The sequence below is a fragment of the Bombina bombina genome, chromosome 2 (genome assembly GCF_027579735.1).
Source record: "Bombina bombina isolate aBomBom1 chromosome 2, aBomBom1.pri, whole genome shotgun sequence".
Lineage (NCBI taxonomy): Eukaryota > Metazoa > Chordata > Amphibia > Anura > Bombinatoridae > Bombina > Bombina bombina.
Genome location: NC_069500.1, coordinates 399,398,052 through 399,412,903, shown reverse-complemented (window position 1 = coordinate 399,412,903; position 14,852 = coordinate 399,398,052). Strand labels below are relative to the sequence as shown.

The window sequence follows — 14,852 nt, the reverse complement described above, 5'->3', positions numbered from 1 at the left end:
AGATTACTGGAACCATGTCTTGTGGTCCAATGAGATTTAGACATAAATGGCTTAGACATTAATGTCTGTGTGTTGATTTATTTTGAGGGGACAGCAAATTTACACTGTTGTACAGGCTGTACTGTTGTACAGGCTGAAGACTTCAATCGGATGGAAGACCTCTTCTGCCCCGCTTGGATGAAGACTTCTACCGGATGGAGGACCTCTTCTTGCTCCGCTTGGATGAAGAATTTGGCTCGGCTGGGTGAAGACGACTCAAGGTAGGGAGATCTTCAGGGGCTTAGTGTTAGGTTTATTTAAGGGGGGTTTGGGTTAGATTAGGGGTATGTGGGTGGTGGGTTGTAATGTTGGGGGGGGGTATTGTATGTTTTTTTTACAGGCAAAAGAGCTGAATTTCTTGGGGCATGCCCCGCAAAAGGCCCTGTTCAGGGCTGGTAAGGTAAAAGAGCTTTGAACTTTAGTAATTTAGAATAGGGTAGGGCATTTTTTATTTTGGGGGTCTTTGTTATTTTATTAGGGGGCTTAGAGTAGGTGTAATTAGTTTAAAATTGTTGTAATATTTTTCTAATGTTTGTAAATATTTTTTTATTTTTTGTAACTTAGTTCTTTTTTATTTTTTGTACTTTAGTTATTTTATTTCATTGTATTTATTTGTAGGAATTGTATTTAATTTATTTATTGATAGTGTAGTGTTAGGTTTAATTGTAGATAATTATAGGTATTTTATTTAATTAATTTATTGATAGTGTAGTGGTAGGTTTAATTTTAACTTAGGTTAGGATTTATTTTACAGGTAAATTTGTAATTATTTTAACTATTTTAGCTATTAAATAGTTCTTAACTATTTAATAGCTATTGTACCTGGTTAAAATAAATACAAAGTTACCTGTAAAATAAATATTAATCCTAAAATAGCTATAATATCATTATAATTTATATTGTAGCTATATTAGGATTTATTTTACAGGTAAGTATTTAGCTTTAAATAGGAATAATTTATTTAATAAGAGTTAATTAATTTCGTTAGATTAAAATTATATTTAATTTAGGGGGGTGTTAGTGTTAGGGTTAGACTTAGCTTTAGGGGTTAATACATTTATTAGAATAGCGGTGAGCTCCAGTCGGCAGATTAGGGGTTAATAATTGAAGTTAGGTGTCGGCGATGTTAGGGAGGGCAGATTAGGGGTTAATACTATTTATTATAGGGTTAGTGAGGCGGATTAGGGGTTAATAACTTTATAATAATAGCGCTGCGGTCCGCTCGGCAGATTAGGGGTTAATAAGTGTAGGCAGGTGGAGGCGACGTTGTGGGGGGCAGATTAGGGGTTAATAAATATAATATAGGGGTCGGCGGTGTTAGGGGCAGCAGATTAGGGGTACATAGGGATAATGTAAGTAGCGGCGGTTTACGGAGCTGCAGATTAGGGGTTAAAAATAATATATAGGGGTCAGCGATAGCGGGGGCGGCAGAATAGGGGTTAATAAGTGTAAGGTTAGGGGTGTTTAGACTCGGGGTACATGTTAGAGTGTTAGGTGCAGACGTAGGAAGTGTTTCCCCATAGGAAACAATGGGGCTGCGTTAGGAGCTGAACGCGGCTTTTTTGCAGGTGTAAGGTTTTTTTTCAGCTCAAACAGCCCCATTGTTTCCTATGGGGGAATCGTGCACGAGCACGTTTTTGAGGCTGGCCGCGTCCATAAGCAACTCTGGTATCGAGAGTTGAAGTTGCGTTAAATATGCTCTACGCTCCTTTTTTGGAGCCTAACGCAGCCATTCTGTGGACTCTCAATACCAGAGTTATTTTAAAGGTGCGGCCAGAAAAAAGCCAGCGTTAGCTACGCGGGTCGTTACAGACAAAACTCTAAATCTAGCCGTAAGTGTTTACACTGTTATACAAAAAGATAACTTCTTACTGAGTGATAAACAATTCTTTGGGCAAGTTTTCAATGTTGCTGATAATTGGCATGTGTAAAACGGTAAAAATATTGCTACGCAAAATCCTGCACCGTCTTTTGTTTTATACGCAATTTACATACATTTGCATTACATTTTACAAGCTTGGGGAAAACTTGACTGAGTATCCATAGCTATTGTATAGTCCACCAGTTTTGGGTGGGACAGAAATTTACATGTGTATATGTATTTAATAGCTACATACGTGATATCTTGTATCGCTAACAAAATCTGTAGAAAACGCAAGACAACAGAAACCACAACTGTTTAGCAATCCTGTTCTTAAAGTCTTTTTATTTTATACTTGTATTTTCATTATTGTAATTTGCAGTAATGCTATCGTTTTAAAGCAGTTTCCTTTAAAAAAAATGTTGCTGTTGAGATAAGGATTTAAATTGCTGTTCCATCTTGTTTGTTGGTGATTAAGATCTTTTGCACATGGAATGTTCAAAAATCGTGTTTTGAATAATCCTAATTTACAATATCTAAACATTGTTTTGCCAATGGTAAACCGTTAATGTTTGCAAATGATCACTTTAAAGACCCTATAGATTTTATTGGGAGCTGAAAATGGTAAACTGAGGACGATATTTAGGAAACACTATTCTGTGCTAATCTGGCGAGATTATCTAAGAAGTCCGTCAGTGCTGCAAGGTCCCTAAAATTATTTTAGAAAGGCAAGTTTTATCTTGAGAGCTGATTATCTAGCCATGCAGGGTTCTGTAAGTAAAGAGAGGCACATACATTGCAAGATAATGCTCAATATCTCCTTCCCTCCAAAGATTTTTTGTGATTTCTTTCCATACTGGAATGTTTTTGATCATCAGTTTGAGAACTTGTAGCTTCAATATGAAAAGGCTATATTTTCACTTTCCAGCAAGCTGCTTTCTATAGAAAGTAATGGAGCTGTATGGAAAGCAGCACCCCTGACAGCTGTAAGAAAAGGTGACAAGGGCACAAGGAATAGCTTTGTTTAGTCCAGTTTTCTGGTGCAAAATTGTTTACTAAAGAAGAAAGACACAGGTAACTGCACTTTGCAATACTTTTAATGGAAAACTCAAAAGCCTGTTGTAGAGGATCCGGCAGAGTTAGGGTTAATCATTGCAGATGTTTTTTGCGGTTAGAGCTCTTTAAGACAGAGGCATCAACAATAAGGCTTATTGTGGTAGTGAGCATAGTTAGGGTTAGGATTTAATCTGATGAGGTGGTTGTAGTGTAGATTTACTGGCCAGTAACACTGGTACTTATATGATATAGGTACTAGAGGCTGGAGCCAGATTATCTTTACCAAGCTGCACATTGTAACCAGCTATAAGGAGCCATAATAACAGTGCTCAACTGCACGTTCACATAAAATTATAGTAATTCAACTGTAATCCTGTTGCATAAATGGAGGAGCAAAAAATAGCGGTTGCAGTGTTTCCTATACTAACTCATTTTCTGCAACAGGACTAAGATTTTGTGAATCAAACTTTGAGCAATGTATAGTTATACACCAAACTCAGTGTAAAACATCCTCTGCTAGATACTCAAAAGGGCCTAAAACATCTCACAGATCTCACTGTTTCATTTTGCAGACATGAACAACAATAAAAATTCTAGACCAAGCCAAGCTCTATATGAATTTGAACATCACAATTACAAATAATATACTGGTAAATTAAGTGTCTGTAATTTCACCAGATTTGATCTTTTGCTCCAAAGAGAACATCTCAGTAAAGAAAGAAGATTAATTATCTAAATGAAATTCTGACTGTTCAGCTAAGATTAAAAACTGAACTGCAATGGATGCAATGTTCTCTGTTAACTAGAGAAAAGGAAATTAAAGTGAAGATCAATTTAAATGAATCGGTGCCCGGTTTTTAATATTCCTATTAAAAACAAGGGTACTTTAATTCATCAAAATTGACATTTCACTTGTTTTCTTCAAAAACTTACCTTTTAATCCTGACAGCCGCTGCAGCGCTTCCTCCACCACCGCAGAACCGCTGTGGCGAGGACCGCCCACAAACATAAAGACCAACCTGTCAACGACAGGAAAAGTCCAGGGACAGAGTCCCACTCCCCCCTTGAACAAGAGGGAAGAAAACAACCAGCCAGAAACACGGGCAGAGTCCCACCAAAACCAGAGGAACCCGAACCCAGAAGCCAATTCCCAAGGGTATCTCCATCCCTGAACCAGGGACTAACTCCAAGGAAAGACTGAGGACAAAGGAACCTTGCCCACCAGACACAGAACTCGACACAAGAGTCAAAACGAGCCAGCCCCCAAAAGGAGCAGAGACTACCCAAGGAGCAATCTCGGGACCCAACAGCCGATGCTGTTGTGTAAGCTATGAGGACAAAGCGAGCCATACCAAGGCTCTCCACAGGAATGCTGACTCAAGGTCAGAGCCCAACAGACTCCAAAGGAAGTCCAGAAGACAGTCCCACACAGAAACAATGGCCCCAAACAACCAGAAGAAGGGACCAGACTCTCTAAATGAGAGAAAATGAAGAACCCCTTCCAGGCGCAACCCGAATATTGGAGTCCTTTCCCAGATTCGCGAGAGACCTGAAGGAAGAGGACGTCACAGAGAGTCTTCCATGAACTGAAACCTCAAGTCGAACAAGACCTGAGCCAGACCCCAAAACATAGGTCAGGGGAAAGCTCGCACGCAGTCCCCCACTACCATAAATTGTGTAGTCGAGTTTCCCGCATGTGGGAAATCGCAGGGGTCAGCAGGCTCGGGGTGCAATGACCAGCCTCGCCCTGGGAGAGCCACCTTAGTGATCATGGCTAAGACTCCCCTCAGAAATTCCGGTCCAACACTCCTCAACCGAGGAAGTAACCCGCAAAAAAAGGGAAATCTAGAAAACCCTGAGAAAAAGGACTGCGAAAAACACAGAACCGATCTCAAGACGATAGAACCCTCGACACAGAGTCAAATTACGCAACATTCAGGAATTAGGGACACGTTTGCCCCCGACCCAAAGAGGGTGGAATAGAAATCTGGAAAAAAACAGAACCAGAACCGAATTCCTGCCAGAGGAGACCTCTAGCAACAGCGGAGAGGCAAACCAGCCCCCCCCGAGTGGCAAGCCACAGGCTAGCCACCCAACAGCACAGCTGCTGTATCACAGAGAATGCAGGCAGAAACCCGTTATCTCTCGCAAACCAATCAAGCGCCCCACCGCTAATCCACGAAGGGATCAGAGAAAAGCGGCACGAAACGAGGTCCAGAGACCTGAGGAGCCTAAACCCCCCCAAGACCAAGGCCCAAAACCGACCTAGCGGAGAAGGCCCCTCACCCCCAAACAGGAGACAGAAGCGACGCGGCGGAAAACCACAGACAGAAGCCCCGGGAATAGATTGGCACCCAATCTCTCCTCGATGTAGATGTATAGTGTAGTTTGTGAAAACAAACAATATAACAAAAAAACAAAACAAACATTTAAGGTCCCGCCCGACCCGCCAGGCGCAACATGCGTCACTGACAACTTAACAAGGTGCACCCAAAACTCTGGACCTAACAAGTCCGTGAACAACTTCATTGGGAGCAATAAAAAGCAAGTCCATCCCAGAAATTCCCAAAGGAATGATCAAATAAAAATTATCCTAACCGGATGAAAGAAAATAGGGCAGCCCGAAGGCATCCGCCAAAATAAAAAATCTGGGGAAAAACATGAGCGAACGACAGGAGATAATCCACTTAGTCTAGCTCGACGCACTATTCGAGGACTGCACATTCCTTGACTGATAAAGAAGAGGATCCCTCAATAAGTCAAAAAGACGATGTAGTAGGACGCGCAGCCATGCGATCCAATAACAAATGGTTCAACATGGAGGAATATTCACCCCCGGGGGAAACTGCATAGACCCACCCGAAGCCTGAACACCCGGGATAGTTGGGCAGGAACACAACCGGGCAGAAACCTCTGGATCCTGCAGGCGAACCAGCGCCATTAAGACATTGAAGCGGAACTGACCTGCCATCTCCAGGGGAAACAAATCACCCTGAGCGGAGGGAAAATCAACATTAGGGTTACCCGCAAATGTAGTGGAAGGGTGCTGTTGGCAATCCGCCGAATGAGGGACAGAGTCCCCTGAGGCTGATGGCTCAGTGGTCCCCTGGTTCCCCCAGCCTGAGGAAACAGGCACAATAGACAGGACTGATAGACCTGTGACAGATCAGAAACTACAACAGTCTCAGCTTCAGAATCCTCCATGGTCAAAACCAAAGAGGAAAAACAAAATTTATGCTTACCTGATAAATTTATTTCTCTTGTGGTGTATCCAGTCCACAGATTCATCCATTACTTGTGGGATATTCTCCTTCCCAACAGGAAGCTGCAAGAGGATCACCCACAGCAGAGCTGTCTATATAGCTCCTCCCCTAACTGCCACCTCCCAGTCATTCGACCGAAGACAAGCAAGAGAAAGGAGAAACTATAGGGTGCAGTGGTGACTGTAGTTTAAAAATAAAAAACAACTGCCTTAAAATGACAGGGCGGGCCGTGGACTGGATACACCACAAGAGAAATAAACTTATCAGGTAAGCATAAATTTTGTTTTCTCTTGTAAGGTGTATCCAGTCCATGGATTAATCCATTACTTGTGGGATACCAATACCAAAGCTATAGGACACGGATGAAGGGAGGGACAAGGCAGGCGCTTAAACGGAAGATACCACTCCCAAAAATAGCCTCCGAAGAAGCAAAAGTATCAAATTTGTAGAATTTAGAAAAAGTATGAAGCGAAGTCGCCGCCTTACAAATCTGTTCAACAGAAGCCTCATTTTTAAAAGCCCATGTGGAAGCCACCGCTCTAGTGGAATGAGCTGTAATTCTTTCAGGAGGCTGCTGGCCAGCAGTCTCATAAGCTAAGAGGATTATACTTCTTAACCAAAAAGAAAGAGAAGTTGCTGAAGCCTTTTGGCCTTTCCTCTGTCCAGAGTAGACAACAAAAAATGCAGATGTTTGACGAAAATCTTTAGTAGCTTGTAAATTAAACTTTAAAGCACGAACCACGTCAAGATTGTGTAATAGATGTTTCTTCTTTGAAGAAGGATTAGGACACAGTGACGGAACAACAATCTCCTGATTGATATTCTTATTAGATACCACCTTAGGAAGAAACCCAGGTTTGGTACGCAATACTACCTTATCTGCATGGAAGATCAGATAAGGGGAATCACACTGCAAGGCAGATAACTCTGAAACTCTTCGAGCCGAAGAGATAGCTACCAAAAACAGAACTTTCCAAGATAAAAGCTTGATATCTATGGAATGCAGAGGTTCAAACGGAACCCCTTGAAGAACTTTAAGAACTAAATTTAAACTCCATGGCGGAGCAAGAGGTTTAAACACAGGCTTAATTCTAACTAAAGCCTGACAAAACACCTGAACGTCTGGAACATCTGCCAGACGCTTGTGCAAAAGAATAGACAGAGCAGAAATCTGTCCCTTTAAGGAACTAGCTGACAATCCCTTCTCCAATCCTTCTTGGAGAAAAGATAATATCCTGGGAATCCTGACTTTACTCCATGAGTAACTCTTGGATTCACACCAATGAAGATATTTACACCATATCTTATGATAGATTTTCCTGGTGACAGGCTTTCGAGCCTGAATTAAGGTATCAATGACCGACTCGGAAAAACCACGCTTTGATAAAATCAAGCATTCAATCTCCAAGCCATCAGACGCAGAGAAATTAGATTTGGATGTTTGAAGGGACCTTGAAGTAGAAGGTCCTGCCTCAGCGGCAGAGTCCATGGTGGAAAGGATGACATGTCCACCAGATCTGCATACCAAGTCCTGCATGGCCATGCAGGAGCTATCAAAATCACCTAAGCTCTCTCCTGCTTGATCTTGGCAATCAGACGAGGGAGCAGAGGAAATGGTGAAAACACATAAGCCAGGTTGAAGGACCAGGGAGCTGCAAGAGCATCTATCAGCGCTGCCTGGGGATCCCTTGACCTGGACCTGTAACAAGGAAGTTTGGCATTCTGACGAGATGCCATGAGATCCAGTTCTGGTTTGCCCCATAGTTGAATCAGCTGGGCAAATACCTCCGGATGGAGCTCCCACTCCCCCGGATGAAAAGTCTGCCGACTTAGAAAATCCGCCTCCCAGTTCTCTACTCCTGGGATATGGATAGCTGAGAGATGGCAAGAGTGAACCTCTGCCCATAGAATTATCTTTGAAACCTCCAACATTGCCAGGGGGCTCCTTGTTCCCCCCTGATGGTTGATATAGGCTACAGTCGTGATGTTGTCTAAATGAAATCTGATGAACCTGACCGCAGCTAGCTGAGGCCAAGCCTGAAGAGCATTGAATATCGCTCTTAGTTCCAGAATGTTTATCGGAAGGAGTGCCTCCTCCTGAGTCCACGAGCCCTGAGCCTTCAGGGAGTTCCAGACTGCACCCCAGCCCAGAAGGCTGGCATCTGTCGTTACTATAGTCCAATCTGGCCTGCGGAAGCTCATCCCCTTGGACAGATGGACCCGAGATAGCCACCAGAGAAGAGAATCCCTGGTCTCTTGATCCAGATTTAGTAGAGGGGACAAATCTGTGTAATCCCCATTCCACTGACTGAGCATGCAAAGTTGCAGCGGTTTGAGATGTAGGCGGGCAAACGGTACTATGTCCATTGCCGCTACCATTAAACCGATTACTTCCATACACTGAGCCACTGAAGGACGAGAAGTGGAATAAAGAACACGGCAAGAGTCTAGAAGTTTTTACAATCTGGCCTTCGTTAGGTAAATCTTCATTTCTACCGAATCTATCAGAGTCCCTAGGAATGAAACTTTTGTTAGAGGTGATAGAGAACTCTTTTCTTCGTTCACCTTCCACCCATGGGACCTCAGAAATGCCAGAACAATGTCCGTATGGGACCTGGCGATTTGAAAAGTCGACGCCTGTATCAGAATGTCGTCTAACTAAGGGGCTACTGCTATACTCCACGGCCTTAGGACCGCTAGGAGGGACCCTAGAACCTTTGTAAAGATTCTTGGTGCCATGGCCAACCCGAAGGGAAGAGCCACAAACTGGTAGTGCCTGTCTAGAAAGGCAAACCTGAGAAAACGATGATGATCTTTGTGTATCGGGATGTGAAGATAAGCATCCTTTAAGCCTACGGTAGTCATATATTGACCCTCCAGGATCATAGGAAGGATGGTTCGAATAGTCTCCATCTTGAAGGATGGGACTCTGAGAAATTTCTTTAAGATCTTGAGATCTAAGATTGGTCTGAATGTTCCCTCTTTCTTGGGAACTACAAACAGATTTGAATAGAAGCCCTGCCCCTGTTCCTCCTGCGGAACTGGGTGGATCCCATAACTAGGAGGTCTTGAACACAATGTAAGAATGCCTCTCTCTTTATCTGGTTTGCAGATAAATGTGAGAGATGAAATCTCCCTTTTGGGGGAGAGGTTTTGAATTCCAGAAGATAACCCTTGGACACAATTTCCAATGCCCAGGGATCCTGGACATCTCTTGCCCAAGCCTGGGCGAAGAGAGAGAGTCTGCCCCCTACTAGATCCGTTTCCGGATCGGGGGCTGCTCCTTCATGCTGTCTTAGAGGCAGCAGCAGGCTTTTTGGCCTGTTTCCTCTTGTTCCAAGCCTGGTTAGGTCTCCAGACCGGCTTAGACTGGGCAAAAGTTCCCTCTTGTTTTGTGTTAGAGGAAGTTGAAGCTGCGCCACTCTTGAAGTTTCGAAAGGGATGAAAACTAGACTGTTTGGTCCTTAATTTGTTGGACCTATCTTGAGGAAGGGCGTGACCTTTTCCTCCAGTGATGTCAGAAATGATCTCCTTCAGTCCAGGCCTGAATAGGGTCTGTCCTATGAAGGGAATGTTGAGAAGTTTAGACTTTGAAGTCATGTCAGCTGACCAGGATTTAAGCCATAGCGCCCTACGCGCCTGAATAGCAAAACCTGAATTTTTAGCCGTTAGCTTGGGTAAATGAACAACGGCGTCAGAAACAAATGAATTGGCTAGCTTAAGAGCCTTAAGCTTGTCAATAATATCTTCCAACGGGGTTTCAACCTGTAGAGCCTCCTCTAGAGACTCAAACCAGAAAGCCGCAGCAGCAGTGACTGGGGCAATGCATGCAAGAGGCTGGAGAATAAAACCTTGTTGAATAAAAATTTTCTTAAGGAAACCCTCTAATTTTTTTATCCATTGGATCTAGAAAAGCACAACTGTCCTTGAAAGGGATAGTGGTACGCTTAGCTAGAGTAGAATCTGCTCCCTCCACCTTAGGGACCGTCTGCCATAAGTCCCGTGTAGCGGCGTCTATAGGAAATATCTTTTTAAAAACAGGAGGGGGAGAGAACGGTACACCTGGTCTATCCCATTCCTTAGTAATAATTTCAGAAAACCTCTTAGGGATTGGAAAAACATCAGTATAAGTAGGTACTGCATAGTATTTATCTAATCTACATAATTTCTCTGGGACTAAAATAGTGTCACAGTCGTCCAGAGTTGCTAAGACCTCCCTGAGCAATATGCGGAGGTGCTCAAGCTTACATTTAAATGTAGACATATCAGAATCAGGTTGAAGTATCTTCCCTGAATCAGAAAAATCACTCACAGATTGAAGCTCCCCTGCTTCAGCTTCAGTACATTGTGAGGGTGTATCAGACATAGCCACTAAAGCGTCAGAGAGCTCTGTATTTATTCTAGTCCCAGAGCTGTCTCGCTTTCCTTGCAATCCTGGCAGTTTAGATAATACCTCTGTAAGGGTATGATTCATAACTGCCGCCATGTCTTGCAAGGTATACGCAATGGGCGCGCTAGATGTACTTGGCGTCCCCTGAGCGGGATTTATAGGTTCTGACACGTGGGGAGAGTTAGACGGCATAACTTCCTCCTTGTCAATTTCTTCTGGTGATACATTTTTTTAAAGCCAGAATATGGTCTTTGTAATCTATAGTAAAATCAGTGCATTTGGTACACATTTTAAGAGGGGGTTCCACAATGGCTTCTAAACATAATGAACAAAGAGTTTCCACTATGTCAGACATGTTTAAACAGACTAGTAATGAGACCAGCAAGCTTGGAAAACACTTTAATAACTGTGAACAAGCAAAAAATAAAAACGGTACTGTGCCTTTAAGAGAAAAAAACAATCACAGAAACTGCAAAACAGTGAAAAAAGCAGTAAAATCTACGAAATTTTTACAGTGTGTATAATAGACTGAAATAGCATTGCACCCACTTGCAAATGGATGATTAACCCCTTAGTTTCAAAACTGGATCAAAAAAACCATCTAAACGTTTTTAAACAGTCACAAGCAACTGCCACAGCTCTACTGTGGCTCCTACCTGCCCATACAACGACTTTGGAAGGCACAAAAACCCTTTAGAGAGGTCCTATATGTTCAGGGGACTCCTTCAGGGAAGCTGGATGTCTCAAGCTGCAAAAACTACTGCGCAATTTAGGTGCGAAAATAGGCCCCTCCCAACCTGTACTCACAGTGAGAGGGCCTTAAAAAACTATCCCTAGGCAAAATCTAGTCAGCCATGTGGAAAACTGGGCCCCAGAATAAAGTTTTATCACCAAATTGTAATAAACGTTTATATACCTCAAGCAAACGTTATATCTATTCAGTAATGAGAGTAAATAACAAAAATATTACCCTTTACAGCAAGCATGATACCAGTCATTATTAAATCACTGTAATCAGGCTTACCTTAAATAAATCCGGTATTGTCAGCATTTTCTAGCCTCAGAGCAGGAGACCCTGCATGCTATTCCCCCAGCTGAAGTTACCCATCTCTTCAGTTATGTGTAAGAACAGCAGTGGATCTTAGTAACAAACCGCTAAGATCATCAAAAAAATACAGGCAGACTCTTTTTCAACTTTCTGCCTGAGGCTAAAATAGTACAACTCCGGTACCATTTGAAAATAATAAACTTTTGATTGAAGATAAACTACATTAATGCACCACATCTCTCTAGCTACTTCCCTTGTCGAGAGCTGCAAGAGAATGACTGGGAGGTGGCAGTTAGGGGAGGAGCTATATAGACAGCTCTGCTGTGGGTGATCCTCTTGCAGCTTCCTGTTGGGAAGGAGAATATCCCACAAGTAATGGATGAATCCGTGGACTGGATACACCTTACAAGAGAAATAGGACACTATAACAAAACGAACAGCACCTGACACCCCCAATGGCTGGGGCACTCATCACCACCAGATCCAAACGGAACAGACTGTCTTCGTCGCCACGCGGTTAGGAATGCGGAAGCGTAAAACCCAGCGTAACAAAGCCCGGTCATAAGGTGAACCATACGGTCCCAAAAAAGCGTGCCAGAAAAGGACAGCAATTAGGCCCCACCAAATCCATCAAGCAATTCTGAATAGCGAGATATCTCAGCCCCAGAGCCAATACCCACTACACAAAGCAGAGTGATAACATAAGAAAACAGAATTTATGTTTACCTGATAAATTACTTTCTCCAACGGTGTGTCCGGTCCACGGCGTCATCCTTACTTGTGGGATATTCTCTTCCCCAACAGGAAATGGCAAAGAGCCCAGCAAAGCTGGTCACATGATCCCTCCTAGGCTCCGCCTACCCCAGTCATTCGACCGACGTTAAGGAGGAATATTTGCATAGGAGAAACCATATGGTACCGTGGTGACTGTAGTTAAAGAAAATAAATTATCAGACCTGATTAAAAAAACCAGGGCGGGCCGTGGACCGGACACACCGTTGGAGAAAGTAATTTATCAGGTAAACATAAATTCTGTTTTCTCCAACATAGGTGTGTCCGGTCCACGGCGTCATCCTTACTTGTGGGAACCAATACCAAAGCTTTAGGACACGGATGAAGGGAGGGAGCAAATCAGGTCACCTAAATGGAAGGCACCACGGCTTGCAAAACCTTTCTCCCAAAAATAGCCTCAGAAGAAGCAAAAGTATCAAACTTGTAAAATTTGGTAAAAGTGTGCAGTGAAGACCAAGTCGCTGCCCTACATATCTGATCAACAGAAGCCTCGTTCTTGAAGGCCCATGTGGAAGCCACAGCCCTAGTGGAATGAGCTGTGATTCTTTCGGGAGGCTGCCGTCCGGCAGTCTCGTAAGCCAATCTGATGATGCTTTTAATCCAAAAAGAGAGAGAGGTAGAAGTTGCTTTTTGACCTCTCCTTTTACCGGAATAAACAACAAACAAGGAAGATGTTTGTCTAAAATCCTTTGTAGCATCTAAATAGAATTTTAGAGCGCGAACAACATCCAAATTGTGCAACAAACGTTCCTTCTTCGAAACTGGTTTCGGACACAGAGAAGGTACGATAATCTCCTGGTTAATGTTTTTGTTAGAAACAACTTTTGGAAGAAAACCAGGTTTCGTACGTAAAACCACCTTATCTGCGTGGAACACCAGATAAGGAGGAGAACACTGCAGAGCAGATAATTCTGAAACTCTTCTGGCAGAAGAAATTGCAACTAAAAACAAAACTTTCCAAGATAATAACTTAATATCAACGGAATGCAAGGGTTCAAACGGAACCCCTTGAAGAACTGAAAGCACTAAATTGAGACTCCAAGGAGGAGTCAAAGGTTTGTAAACAGGCTTAATTCTAACCAGAGCCTGAACAAAGGCTTGAACATCTGGCACAGCAGCCAGTTTTTTGTGAAGTAACACCGACAAGGCAGAAATCTGTCCCTTCAGGGAACTTGCAGATAATCCTTTTTCCAATCCTTCTTGAAGGAAGGATAGAATCCTAGGAATCTTAACCTTGTCCCAAGGGAATCCTTTAGATTCACACCAACAGATATATTTTTTCCAAATTTTGTGGTAAATCTTTCTAGTTACAGGCTTTCTGGCCTGAACAAGAGTATCGATAACAGAATCTGAGAACCCTCGCTTCGATAAAATCAAGCGTTCAATCTCCAAGCAGTCAGCTGGAGTGAAACCAGATTCGGATGTTCGAACGGACCCTGAACAAGAAGGTCTCGTCTCAAAGGTAGTTTCCAAGGTGGAGCCGATGACATATTCACCAGATCTGCATACCAAGTCCTGCGTGGCCACGCAGGAGCTATCAAGATCACCGACGCCCTCTCCTGATTGATCCTGGCTACCAGCCTGGGGATGAGAGGAAACGGCGGGAACACATAAGCTAGTTTGAAGGTCCAAGGTGCTACTAGTGCATCCACTAGAGCCGCCTTGGGATCCCTGGATCTGGACCCGTAGCAAGGAACTTTGAAGTTCTGACGAGAGGCCATCAGATCCATGTCTGGAATGCCCCACAGCTGAGTGACTTGGGCAAAGATTTCCGGATGGAGTTCCCACTCCCCCGGATGCAATGTCTGACGACTCAGAAAATCCGCTTCCCAATTTTCCACTCCTGGGATGTGGATAGCAGACAGGTGGCAGGAGTGAGACTCCGCCCATAGAATGATTTTGGTCACTTCTTCCATCGCTAGGGAACTCCTTGTTCCCCCCTGATGGTTGATGTACGCAACAGTTGTCATGTTGTCTGATTGAAACCGTATGAACTTGGCCCTCGCTAGCTGAGGCCAAGCCTTGAGAGCATTGAATATCGCTCTCAGTTCCAGAATATTTATCGGTAGAAGAGATTCTTCCCAAGACCAAAGACCCTGAGCTTTCAGGGATCCCCAGACCGCGCCCCAGCCCATCAGACTGGCGTCGGTCGTGACAATGACCCAATCTGGTCTGCGGAATGTCATCCCTTGTGACAGGTTGTCCAGGGACAGCCACCAACGGAGTGAGTCTCTGGTCCTCTGATTTACTTGTATCTTCGGAGACAAGTCTGTATAGTCCCCATTCCACTGACTGAGCATGCACAGTTGTAATGGTCTTAGATGAATGCGCGCAAAAGGAACTATGTCCATTGCCGCTACCATCAACCCGATCACTTCCATGCACTGAGCTATGGAAGGAAGA

General features: G+C 43.5%; 1 protein-coding gene and 1 non-coding gene across 2 annotated transcripts in view; both read right to left on the bottom strand.

Annotated features, from left to right (window-relative positions):
* LOC128648916 (E1A-binding protein p400) overlaps positions 1-14,852 on the bottom strand; it is a 684,550-nt gene that overhangs the window by 76,285 nt on the left and 593,413 nt on the right. The gene's annotated exons all lie outside the window — the stretch shown is intronic.
* Positions 4,592-4,752, bottom strand: LOC128650563 (U1 spliceosomal RNA). The gene has a single exon (XR_008400857.1). It is a non-coding gene; the product is annotated as a U1 spliceosomal RNA (small nuclear RNA).